General features: G+C 41.6%; 1 protein-coding gene across 11 annotated transcripts in view; it reads left to right on the top strand.

Moving 5' to 3' along the window:
• The window catches only part of LOC129045712 (atherin-like), a 49,330-nt gene that overhangs the window by 24,970 nt on the left and 11,951 nt on the right, over window positions 1–12,409 (top strand). For 2 of the 11 annotated variants that reach the window (XR_010410834.1, XR_010410844.1), the window contains 4 exons: window positions 1,267–1,402; window positions 6,228–6,402; window positions 7,284–7,353; window positions 11,753–11,947. The gene's annotated coding sequence lies outside the window, so the exon portion shown is untranslated. The other 9 variants (XR_010410835.1, XR_010410839.1, XR_010410837.1 and 6 more) reach the window with 9 other exon arrangements.

Here is a 12,409-nt window from a genome sequence, read left to right as displayed (position 1 = left end):
GGTAACCCCACAGATGGGTAGAAGAGTACAGAAAGAAGTCAAAGTAGGAATTGTCTACTGCTGCAAATTCCTGTAGGGCAGAGTCTTGGTCAATGCCAAGACTTCAGAAATCTTGAATGCTAAAGGAAAAACTGAAATTCCACTTGAGCTCCACAATCAGAAAAAGAAATTAATAAATAAGACGTTAGGTGAGTCAGAGAGCTGTCCTCCTTTCCATGAGCTACAGTCCACTCAGCAGGACATCTGTTTGATGAAAGGACTTTTTAACAGGAGTGGTCAGCCGGCTTTCCAGAAATGAGGGCTCAAGTTAAGTAAAAGATGCCTTTAGAGATTCTTGGCTTGGTTTCCTATTTATCACTCAGACCTTTTCACTACAAAAAACCATTCGATGTACTTAGTGCTCCACCCCCCACCTCTGCATTTTTTCAGGACATTTAATAGAAGTGTTAATGGGTGTCTGATTTTAAAGGCAATGGAATAACGTGTAAGACAGATACCAAACTGGGGGATAGATGTGTGTGAGGTCAAGCCCCTCTTCTGTCTCTTATGATTGAAGCTTGTGCAAAAGCAAGCATCTCATAGCAAAGCATGTTTATTAAATACCCAAAGACCTTGTCTTGGATTTTTTTAATTTTTTTATAGAAATAAAGACTTATTTAAGTCTTTGTTCTAAAGAGCGGGGCAGTTTATCATCAAAGAGTGGTTGAACCCAAAGTTCTTTCAAATGGCAAAGCTTCTAAAGCTAGAGAATGCTCTGGCTTTATTTTTATTAAAAATTTTAAGGCAGATGAGGAGTAGCCGAAAAAAGACAAGAGGGAATATAGGCAAAGTAATAAAAGTAACAGCTAATATTTGCTGAACACAGAGTATGTTCAGGTTTACAAGGATTATCCCATATATTCCAAGCAAAACCCTATAAGATAGAACACCATTATTATCCCCATTATCCAGATGAGAAAACCAAAATTCAGAAAAGCTGAGCAATGTGCCCAATGTCACACAGGTCCGCCCAACTCCAGGGCAAGAGTTGGTAAACCCTTCCGTAGAAGGCCAGATCATAAATATTTGGGGCTTCTTGGGGGAAATACAGTCTCTGTCTCTCTGTGGCAACTACTTGATCCTGTGGCTGCAGCGTGAAAGCAGCTATAAACGATAAGGTAAATGAAAGGGTGTAACTATGTTCCAACAAGACTTTCATTTACAAAGGCCACCTGGACTGGCAGGTGGGCCTAACCTCTGTGAATATTGTTTGTTTGCTGTTCTCAGGTGGAACAGACAGTGTTTTAAATTGTGAAGCACGTGGGTTGCTCTTCAAAATAAATGCATTTGGAATCCCGCAGAGAAAATTCTAACCAAGTTGGAACCATCTAAAATACAAATTCATTCATTCAGCAAACACTGGGTGAGTACTTAATGCTGGGGTACCGACAGTTGTAGTAACAGATACCTTAGTTTACAGTGGAGTTTACAGTGGGGAAAAAAAGTCATGTAAATAGCCGGTTATTGTGTGAATCTACTGTATAAGTGCTATATGATAGGGGCGGTGATTGGGTAGCAAGGGGACTTAGAGGAAGGGCAACTATCTGACCTGAGGAATCAGGGGGCTTCTGGCAGAATGGGCCAATGATCCAGTGTCAACACTATGCTTCTACCACTTAGCTCACTCTCCAGGAGCAAAGGTTATTTGTGGTTTTGTTTTTGTTTTTTTAAAGATTTTATTTCCCAGTCGTCTCTGCACCCAAGGCAGGGCTCGAACTCACAACCCCGAGATCAGGAGTCCCATGCCCTACCGACTGAGCCAGCCAGGTGCTCCCACAAAGGTTATTTGAATAACAATAGCTGGAGTGTGGCTTGAGCTTGCTGTGCAGGCTCCATTAGTGTGAAACTCAGGCTCTTTACAGTGTAAATTTCTCATGGCCAGGGCTTGACAATGTCACCTGGGGGTCTGTTTAAAAAAAAAAAATCACCAGTTTATTTTTAGGGATCTTAGTTTCTCCGATTTTGCTTTGAATCCTTACCCTAAGAAGTACTGCGCCCACTCTCAGTGGCTGTCCGCTCCCCCAGAGAACAGCCAGTAGAGTAAGTGGGGAACTGTGGATCGGCCTAGCAGGAGTTCTGAAACCTGGCTGGATATGAGATACTTGAAATAGCACTCTGGGGCCCTGATCCTAAAGATCGTGACTTAGAAGGTCTTGGTTAAGTGTCTGAGAATCCAACTTTTTAACAAGCGCCACAAGTGATTTTGATGTGCATGAACTATGTTTAGAAACTGCTGGTCGGGAGGATTTCTGAAGTTGTTTTATAACCTTTCCAGGCAGCTATTCTGTGTTTATTGCCATGACTACATTTACAAACATCCTACCAAGAGGGAAGGAAAAATCTAACTGGTTTTAGGGATGTTTACCACAGTTACTACCTTTCCATCATTCCCATATAGGGCCACTGGTTTGTTTGATAGGCTGTTGTGTGGAAGTCAACTTTGTTGCCCTAATATGCTGAAGAACGGTCAGGAGTTCCTCCTTGTTAGGCAACAGGATAAAAATGAGACTCTTGGATGGGTCATGCTTGCATGCTTACTTCAGGCATGCTTTACATAGCAAAAGAGCAGCACCTGTGTATAAATCAAGCCTAGTAAAGCACAAGCAAGACTCTTCCTGCCTCCGGGTTCTGGACAGATGGTTGGCGGTCTTCTTAGCCCCCGCGTTGGTTTAAACTATGTCCAATAGCGTCACTGAGTGCCAGCTGGCAAAACTTAGAAGCTGGAAAAGCAAAAGGGCAAAGGAGGAGGAACATACAAGAGAGGGAGTTTTAGAAGGCAATGAGAAAGAAAAAGAAATGCTGGAGTGGCAGGTGGTTTCCAATTTCCTGATTCTGCTTTAAAAATTAGTCCAGGGGCTCCTGGGTGCTCAGTCGGTTAAGCATCCGACTCTTGATCTCAACTCAGGTCTTGATCTCAGGGTCGTGAGTTCAAGCACCACACTGAACTTAAAAAAAAAAAAAATTAGTCCAATTATTGGGTTTTCAGTTCTCTGGCATTCCAAAGACCCGGGATTTTTCATCTTTCATTCCAAATTAGGGCATTTGGGTAGAAGCAGAGCCATGAGCCCAGCAGGAGGATTTTCAACCTAAAAAAAGTTCTGGACACCATTCTGGATATTAAATTATTTCATGTGTCTCTTCAGAGAGTATAGGGAGAGGAGTATCCTATTAGGCTATAGAAATATGAGTAAGATGATCTCATAGGGACAATCTGATAAAGGCATCAAATGATCACATTAAGCTATAATTGTTCACACATAGAATTGATTTTTAGAGATTTTTTAAAGATATAATATAGGTATTAGAAATTCCTGAGTCCCAATTTTCTATTGTTGCTGTTGTTCCTAATATTGATATATTGGGAAAAAATACTCTGTATGTTTCTCCTTTTCTTTTTTGTAGTATTCATCACCCTGTTCCTGAGCATTCTAAATGGCCAGCTAACTTTAGTGAATATTATGAGTCTTGGCACTAACCAGCTAGTGGGTTTAACTCCCATAGCTATGACCCCAAAATTTGTTACTGAGGCCTTTATGAATACTAAAAATGAAGACAGGCAATGCTTTCCACTGGTTTTGACGCAGCAGAAACTTTCCCAAACAGCCAACTCTTAATTTTTCCATGCTTTAGAGCAGAGTGCACTTTTTCGTCTTACTTTGGAATGTGTTTTTATTCTAACATTTGAATATGGATGTTTCTAGAATTCTGGGAATTCAGTGGACTTTAAATAAAATAATGTTGCTATTCGGGGAAGATCCAGCTCTGAAGAAATTGGAGAACAAGCCAACTTCTCATTCTTAAAGATGAGTTAAATATGCAGGGGGAGGGAGTCATGTCACAAAGAAACTGAAAGGCAGATTTGTCATGGATTTGGATAATCAACATTTGGCTATGCTGAATGAGACAGCTCAGACCTTGTTTTTCTTCAGATCGTGTTCCCCTCAATTACTGCTCAAGGTGAAAGCAAATGCTCATTTTGACTAGGATTTTAAACAAATTATAAAATAGTTATTTTTTTAAAGTACCATTTATTTTTGTAGGTGCTAGGTAGATCTGATTCTGCATTTTATTCTACCGTGCACGTGCATGCATGCATGCATATGTGTGAATAAGACTATACTCCCCAAGTCTACCTGGGAAGAAGGACCGGCTCACTGTGCCATGAAATAGTTAATATTTTAATTTTCCTCTTTCCCTTTCTTTGAAATTCTCTCCTCCTTCCCCCATCAAGGTAAATATTCCACAGTGTGATCTGCCAGACAAGGAGAGAGGAGAAGGAAGACAAAAGAGCAGGCTGGTGATTTGCTTTTCCCTACAATCCCTACTGGAGGGTTGGTTAGAGTTATTCTTCTCCATCTCCAAGATGTAGCACTGGAAGGGAAAACAACCCAAGCTCCTGGGAGCAGAGGGGTTAAGTACTCTGGGGAAAATAAATACATCTTGGTAACTCCAAATTGTCTTCAAATTTTATGTTTATTGGCCAGTTAATAATATCTTCTAAGGAATTTTTCTGTACACGGATAACATCCCCATTCCTAATTCTGCTAATTGCACAAAGCCATGAGATGGTTTGAGGTTCATTCGTACACACACACACACACACACACACACAGTGTATTTTGTACAGTTTAGGATCCTCTGCTTCCCTTAAAGGGGAAGTACTGAGAACAGCCATTCTGCTGTGGACTTAATAAAAGGTAAGAATTGGAAGGGAATTTGGTTTTTGGTTTTTGTTTTTATTATGTCCAGTTAGCCACTGTATAGTACATCATTAGTTTTTGATGTCGTGTTCCATGATTCATTAGTTGCCTATAACACCCAGTGCTCATCACAACACGTGCCCTCCTCAATACCCATCATCTGGCTACCCCGTCCCCCCACCCCCGTCCCTTCTGAAACCCTCAGTTTGTTTCCCGGAGTCCATAGTCTCTCATGGTTCATGGTTTGTCTCCCTTTCTGATTTCTCCCCCTTTAGTTTTCTCTCCCTTCCCCTATGGTCCTCCGAGCTATGAAAGGGAATTTGAAAACCTTGTCCAAACCTTTTCCTTTATAGATAAGGAAAAGGCAGCCAAAAGGGGTTCAGTGATTTTCCCTGAAGTTACACAGCTAGTGCCTGGCATACCAAAGCCTCAAATCCATCCTTGGGGTGCATGCGTGCATGTGTGTGTTTCTCACCACATCTAGGGAAGAAACGTCTTGAGAGATATTCTGAAACTCATTAAAAAATTAACCTAATGGAGGTTGAAATTGAGGGTGTCTTAATTAGTTATTAAATTTATTAAACCAGACTTTGCTGTGGACCTTCAGGGAACAGTCACATTAAAATATTTTAAGCCATATAAAAACCTCACTTTAATTACTAAGTAGGCACGCTAGCCTGGAAAGATGGGTTTTGGACCAGCCCAACAGTCAATAAATGAGAACAAATGCTTCCAGCCTTCACAGCATTAGGCTGCTCACCTGGGAGAACTGCTGCCTTCCCTTGTCATAGGCCCTCGAGGAAGTGGAGCGATGAGTACTGAATTCAAGCTTATGGGGTAAAGGCACAAATGGGACCAGTAGGAAAGATACTAACTTCTGATGTGCAAGCGATAGGACGGTAATAATATTGATCAATCTGCATTTGTAAGGAACCCAAGTAGTCTAATTACTACGTACATTTGTAACACACCAAGTTGACTCACCACTTGTTATTAATCCGGCTAGCATTCATAGCAGTGCTGGACAGCAGCGTCCTACTTTCCAGCTTCTTTGACCATTTGGCCATGTTCGCTGTTTCTCAGGGTTTCCTTTTGTCCGTTAACACCGTGGTTCTCAAAGAGCAGCTGTGAGGGTCCTCCAGATGGTTAATCTCTAGAAGTCTGAATATCTCTGCGTAGATTAGTGAGCAGCTGCTTATGGTATGAAGCAGTGCCTCACTCGCCCTGCGATTTCATGCCCCTCTTTGTCTCTGCTACCCTCTCGGCCCGGATCGCCTGCCTCTCTTCTCCGACTGACGCCCTTGTACGTTATGCTCCAAAGAGGACTTTCCAATGTCACCTGTCGGTGAGGTTTCTCCCTGACCCCAGAGGGCTGACCCTACTCTCTCCTTTTACTCTATGCCATTTCACTTAGCACAGAACCTCTGTTACAACACTTTCAGAGCCGATCCAAATCACGGATTTACTTGTCTTTTTTTTTTTTTTAAGATTTTATTCATTTGACAGAGAGAGAGACAGCAAGAGAGGGAACACAAGCAGGGGGAGTGGGAGAGGAAGAAGCAGGCCCCTCTCCGGAGCAGGGAGCCCGATGCAGGGCTCGATCCCAGGACCCTGAGATCATGACCTGAGCCAAAGGCAGACGCCCAACGACTGAGCCACCCAGGTGCCCCCCTTTCTGTCTTTCAAAGTAGAATGGACACCATGATGGAAGTGACTGCCACAGCCACTCTGTGGCCCCAGGGACGGCCTGAGTAGGCCTTTCATTCCTGTTTGTCAAATGCATGCTGTTGCTTCACTGTTTTATGACTCACTGAATAAATATCTTCATAGAATCTCCCCTGTGGTCTGAATTTTGTCTTAATTCTTGGACCCCACCTCCACCCCCATTCTCACCCCAGTGTCCTGACGGCCTTCTCTTAAGAGTGCAGTGGACTTGGACTTTCACTGTAGCTATTGTCTTTCCCTTAGGGTCCTCCTTTCCATTTATTCTGATGGGAATTTGGCGAAAATTGCTCTTCGGGGCCAAGGTTTCCCTAATATGATCCTACTTTTTCTCCTATCATCTTTTTCTTTTAAGTTTTTATTTTTTAAATCCTCTTTATACCCAACGTGGGCCTTGAACTTACAAGAATTGCTCTACTGACTGAGCCAGCCAGGCATCTGTCTCCTATCCTCTTGATACGACTCCCCACGGTACACCCTGACCACATCCAGCTACGACACATCATCAGTGTCCTTATGCTTTCACAGTTCCCAGTCTTTCCTCAGATTTGGCTCTCATTCATTTATTCATTCACATTTGCATTTCATTCCCCTATTCAATAACTATTGAGCACTTACTATATGTCAAGCACTGTTCTTTCCTGTGTTCTGCCAGGACCACCCTTCTCCTCCCTTAGAAATTTTATTCGTTTCCTAATCTCCCCCAGTTAGTCCTAATTCGTCCTTCTTCTTCTACCTTTTAGCACTTGGCTGTTTTCTTTTGTGTTTACATTGTATTTTGTTTGATGATTAGTTTTTCGGTCTGGCTTTCTTCTCCAGCAGATGTCCTTGGGGGACAGGAGATGGTCTGCAGTGTTGTATCTCCCATCCAACTTGGCATAGCCTTTTACAGGTAAACCTCCCTCAGTAAAAGTCCCTTGAATTGAAAAGTGAGCAAACTATTAAGAAACCTGTAGAGGAAGATGGAAAGGTTGGAGGCTTCTAGGGTTTTGACTTGTACACTCTTGCTAATCTCCCCCAGAAGCCACATAAGCTAGCTACAATCAGCATGGTGAACTCATGGAATTCACTATTAAGTAGAGAAATCTAATGCTACTGGATTGTATATTTATAAATGGTTATAATGACATATATTATGCTATTTATATGTTATCCCAATTTTAAAAAAAGAGAAATGTTTTGCCCTGACTTAGGAAAATAAAAAAAAAAAAAAGAGAGAGAACAAATAACTTAGGGGCACCATTAGGAAGGGAAGTTGTTTCAGGAATGAAAGAAAGAATGTCTATAGCTTATCCTGATTCCTTTCTGCAAACTGCAACCCGATCCTCTAACTATCGCATTCCTCTTCCATAACTGGGAGGAGGGGATAGATTTGTCAAATTATCTTACAGAGGGAATGGTGGTGGGAGAAGCAGAGAAAACTGGTGTTTCCACCCCGTTCTCCACTGCCACATCCTCCACCAGTCCTGACTATCTAGGCATCTTCCCAACTTTGAATAATGACTTCCAGTGACATAGAAGGGTAACCAATTCAAGGATTAATTGTAGCTCCACATGGGGTGCCTGGCTGGCTCAGTAGATAGAGAATGTGACTCTTGATCTCCGGGTCATGAGTTTCAAGCCCCACGTTGGGCATAGAGCTTACTTAAAAAAAATTGTATCTCTACAGGTAACAACTGTGCTCTATTATGATTATCAGATACCAAAATGGCCATAATATTGCTCTTTGAGATACAAGAAACACTAGCAAATTTGTGTCTTATAGTTTATTGGTATCCCCATGCACCCTAAGTTCACACATACACATACACATAGCCCCATCTCCGCACTTATAAAATATGTACATAGATATATGCATACACACACTTAAACTCACCTTCCAAAGCAAGTCTCTGCAATTTTCTAAAAATGCACTAAATCCTTAGGTTTGCCAAGCAGGACAGCATGATAGGGAAGGAACTGGAGCCCTTGTGCTATCATATCTCTCTGGGCCAGCACCATGTGGGAGACGCACCTAGAGGCTGCTCTTTCTGAAAACAGCCCAGCACTTAAAGCTAACCCTGAGTTCAACACCATCAGTGAGACAAGTTACAGGACTTCATGGCAGCGCATCACAGAAATTCAGGAACATATCAGAGCATTCGTCACTCTGGTGGCAGGAAATAAGCTGAAAGAATGTAGAGAATTACAATCACACATAATAGTGTTATCATTGGGAACTGTAGAATTTGGATCATGTGTGCATAGGCTTCTCCTTTTATTTTTATTTTATTTTTAAAAATATTTATTTGAGAGAGAGAGAGGGGGCATGAGGGGAGGGAGGGGCCAAGGGAGAGGGAGAAGTGACTCCCTGCTGAGTAGGGAGCCTGAGGCAGGGCTTGATCTCAGGACCCCGGGATCATGACCTGAGCGAAAGGCAGATGCTTAACGACTGAGCCCCTCAGGTGCCCCTAGGCTTCCCCTTTTAAATGAGTTCTTCTCGCAGGTACTGTTATGAACACTCAAGGGAAAGAGGGTTCTGGATAAAATCAACTAGGGACCAGCTACCCCCAGGTGGGCAAATGCTATACAGTGTGAACAGTAGGATGAGAAGCAGCTAGAGTGGGTGAAAATCCATTCTGAGTGTAAGCACAGCCTTGGCAGCACTGTTGGGAATTTTTTTCCCCCTGGGGATGTGATGGCTTAAGACTGTTAGGTTGCTGGACATGCAATCACTGAGGCCCCTGCATGGAATATTCTCTGGTCCATAGGTTTGGGCTCCTCAGCATCTACAACAGCATGGTGTATGTGAGAGAGAGCTGTAGCTCTAACCAGATCTCTCTAATTGCCAAAATGATTCAAGACCCAGGTACACCTCTTTTACCAAAGGTAGAGACCAAGGTAGCCTATAGCCTGACAATCCTCTCAATCCTTCCCAAAGTTGGCAGGTAATCAGAATCACGGAACTCAAAAAACACAAATTCCTAGCTCAACTACCCAAAGAGCCTGATTCAGAAAGTCTGTGCTAGAGCCCAGAACCCTGTCTTTTTCAAAAATTCCCATGGGTGGTCCTGTGATTCAACAGGCTTGGGAACCACTGGTTTAAGTGATAGTCCATTTTTGCTAATGCGTGGTTAAAAAAAAAAAATTAAAGTGATGAGAACAAGAAAGATGACAGAATGGGGTCCAAGAGTTCCTTACCATCCCTCAGCGTCTTCAGTGCTCTTTTCTGCTGTGGGAGTGTCCACACCCTGAGGGTTTTTACAGGATGTTGAGAGGGGAAGCCTTGTAACCCAGAAAGCTGTGAACTGCTTCATGCTGACGGAGAACTAAGAAGGGGGTCATGTGTAAGCTGATTAGGATGATTTCCCTCTCTGTGTGTTTCGTTCCCAGGCAACAATTAAGACTGAACACCTGAGTGAATCTAAATTACTCAGGTCTAGTTCAAATCAGTATTTCTCCCTCTATGGGTAAGAGAGGATGTATCCATTCCCCTTTTGTGGACCTGGTTCTTCACTTCTCCCTCCCTTGGCAGTCTAGGCCCTGGTATTTAGAACTTTAGAAATACCAAGTTAAAAAGTTTAGCAAAGACACAGACCAGCTGTCAGCAACCTTTTTTTAAGCTTATGAAAAAAATGCATGAAAGCATTATTCTAATCCCCATTGCCAATCCTATAAAATTTCTATTGTTATTGAGCGTCTTTTAATGAGATTACAAACTTGGTGGGCTCTGTTTTTGTTTTGTTTTGTTTTGTTTTTACCAAATAGTAAATTAGTTTGAATGGCAGCCTGGGTACCATTGCTCCTATTTTCAAAGCATTGCCTTGTCACAAAGGTATTCTGCATAAGGTGACATTGCTGAGGGATAGTCTGGTGGTTATGCACACACCAGTTCACAGGGTCGAGCAGTTTAGAGAAACTTCCAAAGGTGCCACCCATGTGACTTCCAAGCATCATGCCTGTTCCTCATGTCAAAAGAGATTTCTTAAGAGGTTAAATAGGAAGATACATAATTTACTTCAAAGTCTCCTTTTGGAATGTTTCCAAGTGCACATTATTTTTTAAATCACATTTGATAGTTCTCATGGTTACCAAATTTCTAAAAGAACTAGAATCAATTACCTCAATGGAAAGAATTTTCAACTCTTTACCTATATAGAATTTCTTTCAGTCATGCCAGGAAGAGTAATGAAAAAGTGGTAACTTGTTGTTCTACTTATTTTTCAATGGGTGAATCCAGTAAGCGATCCTACCAGCATTTGTGTAACTTGACCTGTACGCCAAGTTGGACAACCCTGCTCTTTGCTCTGACATCATTCAATAGAAAATGATGTGTAAATGGAATAAATAAGAGGCTTTTAAAAATAAATATCTCAAAATGTAACTATAAATTTAGAAAATCAGTGGATACTGGAAATGACAACATAAAGTGCTAATTCCATTTCCAAACATCTTTATCAGCACCAAGAAATGCCCTGTGTGGGGAATTGTGCTAGTTTCTAGTAATGCAAAAAGGTATGAGACATGGCTCTGTCTCAGTTGCTTATGATCCTGTTTGGAAAATAGACTTTGAACATGAAAAAATGAATAATAAATCACAGAATTTTTATCCAATTTATTTCTTCACAGATCATTTTGATTCTGGCTAGAATCATTTGATGGAAAAAACAGCAAGCCAGGGCTGGAAACATAGTTCAGATAGTTTAAGTGGGGTCTTAAAAAAAAAAGTCAAAAGAAGAGTAAACTAATTTACTTTATTCTGAAGTACTTGAAGAGCTTCACTTACAGTAATTTCTTAAGCTAAATATCAGGGTCTGTAAACTTTTTTAAAAGATTTTATTTATTTGACAGAGAAACAGAGAGCAAGAGAGCACAAGCAGGGGGAGCAGCAGAGGGAGAGGGAGAAGCAGGCTCCCCGCCGAGTAGGGAGCCCAATGTGGGGCTAGATCCCGAAGGCAGATGCTTAAACGACTGAGCCACCCAGGCACCCCTGTAAACTTTTAAACCAAAATAGCTACCATTTCCTGACAGACTTTAATGTATCAAACATTTTACACCCTCACCTCTGTCTTCAATGCAGAGATGATGATGATGATTTTACGAATGATAAAACAGAAACTTGAACAGGTTAGGACAGATACTATGGTAGATCATATTACTGCTCACCCCTCTTTGCTCCTCTGTGTGTGAATCCAGATGTGGTCATATGAAGCTTCAACCAAGAACATGTGAGCAAAAATGATGTGTGTCACTTCTGGCAGAATTTTAAGAGCCAGTGCATGATTCACCATGCTTTCTCTCTTTCCATGAAGCCCAGCACAGAGGCAGCCCTGGTCCTGGATTGAAGACCATCTGGAGTAGAGCCATAGTCAATCCATGGTGGACATGCAGCATGAATGAGAAACAAACCTGGATGTGATAAGCCACTGATATTTTGGGATTGATTGTTTCTGCAGCAAAACCTAGTCTATCCTGACCAATATGCATAATAAATGACAAAACTAGAATTCAAACCTAAGTCTGTTTAATTTCCAAGCACAGGTGCTTGGCACAAAGTAGGCACTCCATAAACATTTGCTGAAGGAAGGAATACGAGCTGTTGCCCAGAATCAAACGCAATACTTCAGATGTGACCTGATCCACATAAGAACCATTAGGAGTACAAACACTATTTTTTTGCACTGAACATTTATTAATAAGGCTTAGAGTGTGTTAGCTTTGTTTTTTGTCAAATATACTTATTTCTTTAGCAAAAATGTATTGTCTATCTAACATGTACAAGCACAGAGTGAGATGTCATAAAAGGTAAAAATAATTGTCTTCTAGCTTTTCATAATCTCATGAGTGAGAGTCACACATTCATAACCAACTGTGTCACAAGACAATGCATAGAGCGTTGGAGAGAGTATGCTGTTGAATGCAGACTGAGATTGGAACTAGGCAGCCATGAATTTCAGTCATTCGTTCTA

This window comes from Mirounga angustirostris, unplaced genomic scaffold (assembly GCF_029215605.1).
Source record: "Mirounga angustirostris isolate CCGP_5_RB_7025 unplaced genomic scaffold, mMirAng1.0.hap1 SCAF_4, whole genome shotgun sequence".
Lineage (NCBI taxonomy): Eukaryota > Metazoa > Chordata > Mammalia > Carnivora > Phocidae > Mirounga > Mirounga angustirostris.
This window is presented reverse-complemented; position numbering and strand designations above follow the sequence as displayed.